Source organism: Bubalus bubalis, chromosome 2 (genome assembly GCF_019923935.1).
Source record: "Bubalus bubalis isolate 160015118507 breed Murrah chromosome 2, NDDB_SH_1, whole genome shotgun sequence".
Taxonomy (NCBI): domain Eukaryota; kingdom Metazoa; phylum Chordata; class Mammalia; order Artiodactyla; family Bovidae; genus Bubalus; species Bubalus bubalis.
Genome location: NC_059158.1, coordinates 182,244,306 through 182,250,644, shown reverse-complemented (window position 1 = coordinate 182,250,644; position 6,339 = coordinate 182,244,306).

The following is a 6,339-nucleotide window of genomic DNA, read 5'->3' as shown; positions in this document are numbered from 1 at the left end:
GCTCCAGGGTCCCCACCCCCAGCCTCCACAGCACAGCCGCTCCCATCTTTTGGATCCCACACCCCCGCTCCCAGCCCTGGAACATTATAGAAAGATTTAGCCGAAGGTATTTAGGGAAGACTAGGTTCAAATTAATGGTGAAAATAAGGTTTTATGATTCCATTTCAGTTTTATTCCTAGACCGATTTTCTCCATTAGCACTGAGCATCAATTGCGGACGGCTGTTCTCTGCAGTATTTATGGTAATGCAGGTTAATGTCTGAGTTCGAGGAGCTCAATTAGCAAATTCATGGACAAGGGGGTCTGTTCGCACTTCTCTTGTGAAGCCCGATGATTCATTAGCCACAGGGAGAAACTCTGGGTTTCAGGTCCGCATACAGAATGCTGGCCGCCGCCCTCCCGTCCGTGTGGTACACCTGGCTCTGCGCTGGTGCTCAGGGAGCCCCTGGGTCTTTGTTCCCTGCACCTGTCACAGTGCTTGGCACAGATTAGGGTCTCGATATTTGTTTGACACTCAGCATAGGGAATATGGCAGGCACTCTAAGCCTTGAACAAATCAATGAATTGCTTTGTCCCCAGGGCCAGGCACAGAGCCTAGAACAGAGGATGTTTAATGTTTGCTAAAGAAATTGACACACCCTTGAGCTCCTAGCATGGGGTTGCCACACAGTCAATGCCAGATGACCGTTTGTTGCCTGGCTGATTGCTTAAAACAGAAAGTGGATGAGTGGATGAAGGTGGTCTTCTCCAACAACAAGGCTGCCTAGATCCCCAGATCGCACCCTGAGGGTGACTGGAAGAAACAGGATCTCAGGGTCCTAGTTTGGAGGGTCTAGGGCTGGAGAAGACATGCAGAGCTATTGCCCCCACGTTAGGGCCAGACTTGAATAGGTGGGGCAGGCATTTCCAGGTTTGTAGCTTTGGGATATGCTGGGCTGGGCATCGTGGTTGAGTAGAGTCCCCAGCCCTGAGTCTCAGGAAGAAAGCTGAGCAGCGGGGAGGAGCCCCTTCCCCTAGTTCCTCAGTGGAGACTCATCTCTTGATGATGCCGGGCTGGGCAATTACTCCTGTTTTACAAATGTGGAAACTGAAGCCCAGGGAGGTGAAACACTCTGTCCAAAGTCACACAGCAAGTTAGTGGCTGAGCCAGGATTTGAGCACAGGTTTTCTGTGTCCTTTTCTTTACTTCTTACTGCTGCCCAGCCCCATTCTTTGTCCCCTCTGGGCCTCTCCCACTAGAATATCAATTCCAGGAGGGCAGAGATCTTTTCTACGTTCAGTAATGCTTCCCCAGTGCCTGGAACTGGGCTAGCAAATTATATCAAGTGCACAAGGAAGCCTAACTGAATAGTGAGTGAATGAATGGATGGATGAAAGAATCCCATGCTCAGCTGTGAGGGTAAGAGCTTGACAATTTTCATACATCTTCCTCCTATTAGGTTCCCACTGCACGTGTCAGGTACTGGCTCTGGAAGATTGTTGCATGTCCCCAACAGCCCTGTGGAGAGGGCATTAACCCTGTTCCTATTTTCAGGTCAAGTACCTGAGTTTAGAGACCTGACCCAGGTCATATGGGCTTCCCTGGTGGCTCAGAAGGTAAAGTATCCGCCTACAAGGCGGAAGTCCCAGGTCTGATCCCTGGTTGGTAAGATCCTTTGGAGAAGGGAATGGCTACCCATTCTAGCATTCTTGCCTGGAGAACACTATGGACAGAGGAGCCTGGCGGTCTACAGTCCACGGGGTTGCAAAAGAGTCAGACACGACTGAGCAGTCCACTAAGCATGCACACACCAGCTCACACAGTTCGAGGGTGGTGGACTCAGGGTCAGGATTCCAGCCCAGTTCATTCTGTCTCTGAGTTCCGAGCCCAATCCTCCTGGGCACCTGCCCTGTGCACCTCTTGCTTGAGGTTGAGCCCACCCAACTACCCACCACTTAAGGCTCCATTTAAGGCCTCTGGACTGAGGGTGCCCCAACCCCAGGTAAGCTTCAGGGCTGTCTTCCAGCGGTGGAAGCCAGGCTGTGACGGGGAGACCAAGAAAGTCTGGGCAGCCCCGTGGAGCGAGGCTGGGCCCTGGGCTGCTCTCTGCCCACTCTGCCCACCAGGGGTCTCAGCAGTGTCAGCAGAGTCCCCTCAGTGAGATGAGGTTGACATTTCCTGCACAGCCCGCCATGGCCGCCTGTCTCTCCCAGGAAGGGGCTCTGGAGGGAGGGGTGTGGCGTGCAAAGCAGACGTGACAGCTGGGCCTGGGAGACGGGCCCTGGGTGCCCTCCTTTTCCGAGTGCTTGACGGAGAAAACAGATGTGGCTCCAGCCCCAGGCTCAGGACCTGCAGGGGTAGCTGCTGGATTTAGGGAAGGCCCATGTGTGCCAGGAACCACATATTATTCTTAATCCTTATAGCTGTGCACAAAGGAAACCCGTGGAATAGGCCCATTTTACAGTTAGGGAAACTGAGTCTCAGAGATGGGAAACTGTTTGCCTAAGATCCACATAAATGGGGCAGTGAATGCAGGACCCCAAATTCTCTTCTACCCCAGAGTCCTCACATTTAAACTCCACTCTCAAGGGCCTCAGTTGAAAAATGTAAATCATGGCCACTGCTCTCTGGGAACTTCCTCCTACTGCTTAATGAGGCAGGAGAAAAAGCAACCCCATCCCCCACCGGCTGGGAAGCTAGAACACACAGATATAACCCTGCTGCCACAGACTCCCTCGCTGTGTGACCTTGGGCAAGTCACTTGCCCTCTCTGATCCCCAGCTGTGACATCCTCAAAGTGCAGATTTTTTAAATTTTTTATTTTTATTTATTTATCTATTTGGCCATGCCCAGTCTTAGTTGCCACATGTGGGATCTAGTTCCCCGATCAGGGATTGATCCCAGGCCTCCTGTGTTGGGATTGAGGAATGTTAGCCATTGAACCACCAGGGAAGTCCCCCAAATGGAGATTTTTCTGCACCTGTGTCTGAGAGGGATCATGCTGCCTGTCTGATCCCTGGAGGGCCCTTCCACTTTGCTCTCTGATTTCCTGGGCTAAAGAAGACTTTTCATACTGAGAAGAAAGAGGCGGCCTGGGGGAGTGAGTCTCGGGGAAAACAAACAGCATAGCCTGTAAGAAGGCCCCAAAGTGGGGAAGGGGGCAAAATCGGTCCAACCTTCACCAGGGATCTGACGAGCAGGGAGAAGTGACTCGCCCAAGGTCACACGGCACATTAGCATCCATGAAAGGATTCCCAGCCCGGCACCTTCCCCAGTGTGGCTGCCACCACGGTGAAAGTGTTCAAAGACATTTAAAAGCTTTACCTTTGGCCCTTAATATTTTTATTTTGTTTTTTAAAAATCTTTATTCCTTTTTCTTTGAAGAGAATAGCACATTAGGGTTCTTGGAAACTCTTTTTTTTTTTTTTTTGTCCTTTTAAACAAAAAATTAGCAAACCTCAGTCTAGAAAAGACCCTGAAGACAGAGATGGCATCTCAGCTTCCTCCTGCTCCCCCCTCCCCCCACCCCAGAGACCCGGTGGCTGTCTCCCGGAGTCCCTGGTGGCTGGCACCGTCATGGAAAAAGGCCCGGCGGGGGGACTTGCTGGACCAGCTGCTGCATAAACAGCCAGCGACTTCAGACAGACTGGAAAATCAGGCGCCACTTCAAAGGCTCGATGACAGGCGGCCCCGGCAGTGGGAGCACGGAGGTGGCCTCCCCTGACGCCCAGCCAGGCAGGGGAGGCTGGACCCGCTGCTGTGTTCTCACCGAGATGCAGCCGGCAGAAGGACAGGCACCTCCTCGCCCCACCAGCAACGAAGCTCTTACAATATTTGTCAACCCGATGGTTTCGGGTCGGGGAGGATCATCCTGCTCGGGGAGGGGGGAAGGGGTAGGCAACAGCATGGAGCTCTGGCCCTGGGGTCCAGGACGGGGTAGGGGGGCACTGACCCCTCCCAGGGCCAAGGGTCACCTGCTGAGCTGGGGAGGGTTGGGGTGGGACTGGGAGCCCAGCTGAGATGGAGGAGGAAAGCCCAGCCACCCCCCACCAACCCCCTCTGGGTGCCGAGCAGGTGAGACCACTCAGCTCCTCTCCTGCTCTATGGGGGAGGGCAGGTTGGCCTCACTGGCCCCAGAAAAGCAGCAGGGAGCCCTACTAGGAAGGATGGAATGGAACAGAAGTGGTGGACATGTGTGCATGCGTGTGGGTGCGGCCACAAGTCTGTCCTCAGCACTACCTCTTTCACGCTCACACCTTGTTGGGCATACTACCCCGTGGGCTCATCCCCTCTCAGGCCCCTAAGCACCTCTCCCCCTCACTTCTCCTTGTCCTTCCCTCCTCCTCCATATCTGCCCTTCAGGGAGATGTTGAAAATGAGACAACCCTGGTTCCAGACCCAATTCAGCAGCCCCAGGGTGCATGACCTCAGATAAGGGACCCTGCCTGCCTGAGCCTCAGTTTTGCTGTCTGTAAAATGGGACAGATTGCTCCACCTTCATGGAGTGGTGGAGGTGTGTGAGGCACTGAGCTTGTGCGGGGTGCACATAAGGCCCTCAACACACACAGGTCCTTCCCCTCCAACCCGCAGTCTCTTCACGCCTCTGCTTCTCCAAACAAAACGGGGATCACGCTGTCTTTCTCCAAGGCTGATGGTGAAGGTTAGGAAAGTATGTTTAAGCAGGGCCTGTGGTTTCATCATCCCAGGGCCGTGTTCCTCACCATCCTGTTTCAATGCCTGGCACATAAAGTTGTTCATACTGAATAGGGGAGAGGCATTAGTTTTGTGTGTTTAACAGTTTGCACTAAACTGAAGTGTATAGCGAAATAGCTTAGTATATAGGTACACACCAATGAAAGTGTTATTCGTGTCCAACTCTTTGCAACCCCATGGACTGTAGCCCACCAGGTTCCTCTGTCCCTGGAATTCTCCAGGCAAGAATACTGGAGTGGGGAACCATTCCTTTCTCCAGGGGATCTTCCCATCCCAATCCAGGGATCAAACCTGGGGCTCCTGAATTGCAGGCAATTCTTTACCATCTGAGCCACCAGGGAAGCCCACAGCCCATGGAACTACCACCCAGATAAAAACGTAGGTCATTCCCAGCATTCCTGAATGTCCTCTCTCCTAGTCAATACCTACCCCCACCACCAGAGACAATCAACCACTATTCTGAATACAGCCAAAGTTTTAACCTAGAAAAGCTACAGATTTTTTTTTTCTCTAATGTTTCATTTACTTTGTTTTTCTTTTCACTTTCAGTTGGAGTGTAATTGCTTTACAAAGCTGGGTTAGTTTCTGCTGAACAACAAAGTGAATCAGCCATATGTATACACGGATCCCCTCTCTCTTGAACCTCTCTCCCACCGACCGCTCATCCCACCCCTCTAGCTCATCGCAGAGCTCCAGAAGCTGAGGATTTAGACCACAGGGAGGAGAATGTATTGGAGCGTGAGGCAGGGGACCAGGGGATACGTACCTGGGCAAAGATCTAGTGGAGCCTGCATTTGGGATAGGGTACCAAGAAAATGCTGGCTGTTGGAGAAAGCCCTTGAGCCAGAGGTCTCAGGGCACCCCTTCTCCAGGAGCCTCACTGCCCAGCGGAGAGGCAGGAAGCGTGCCTGGTGGCGTGTAGTCACGTGAATCTGGGACTTTGGGCTGGGCTGGCCCAGCAGGGCCAGAAATATGGGCAGCTGCCGCCCCTGAGCCTTTGATGTGACAGAGATGGAGACACACACACGCCCGACAATTAATTAATTGTGACTTTCACCATGCAGCGGCCGCTTCCTATTGATCTACACCCGTCTGGAGTGAGGGAGACAATTAGGAGGGAGCACAGCGGCGGCAGCTAATTACCCACAGAATGAAAACCGTGCCTTTCAATTTATTAAACTTTTATCACAAAAATAACCTGGCCACCCCTGCCTGCTGAGAAGCCAAGAGGGGTGCTCTGGAGTGGCACCCCCAGTTAGCCCTCCACAGAGGCTGAAAGCCTTAGGAAGTCACGACCACCTCATTGCTACAGAAGACCCAGCACCCACCTGGGCTCTGAGAAACCCAGCCTGGAGATGGGGGAACCAGAACCAACCCCCTTGAGGTTTAGGCTCTGAGTAAAGCCAGACAGCAGAGCGAATGAAACCAGGAAGAGGGCTTTCAGGAATCCAGAAGCTTAGTGGAAGGCAGGAGCATTCGAGACAAGCAGCGAAAGATTTCTGAAGTCACACGGCCGCAACCCCTCAGGTGACAGAGGTGGCCTGGCAGGTGAGCAGGGCCACTACTTTTCTAGATTGAAAAGTCAGAGTGAGACAAGACAGGGGAAGCCACGTCACCTCTAGTCCATGTAATTCATCCCACTAGCG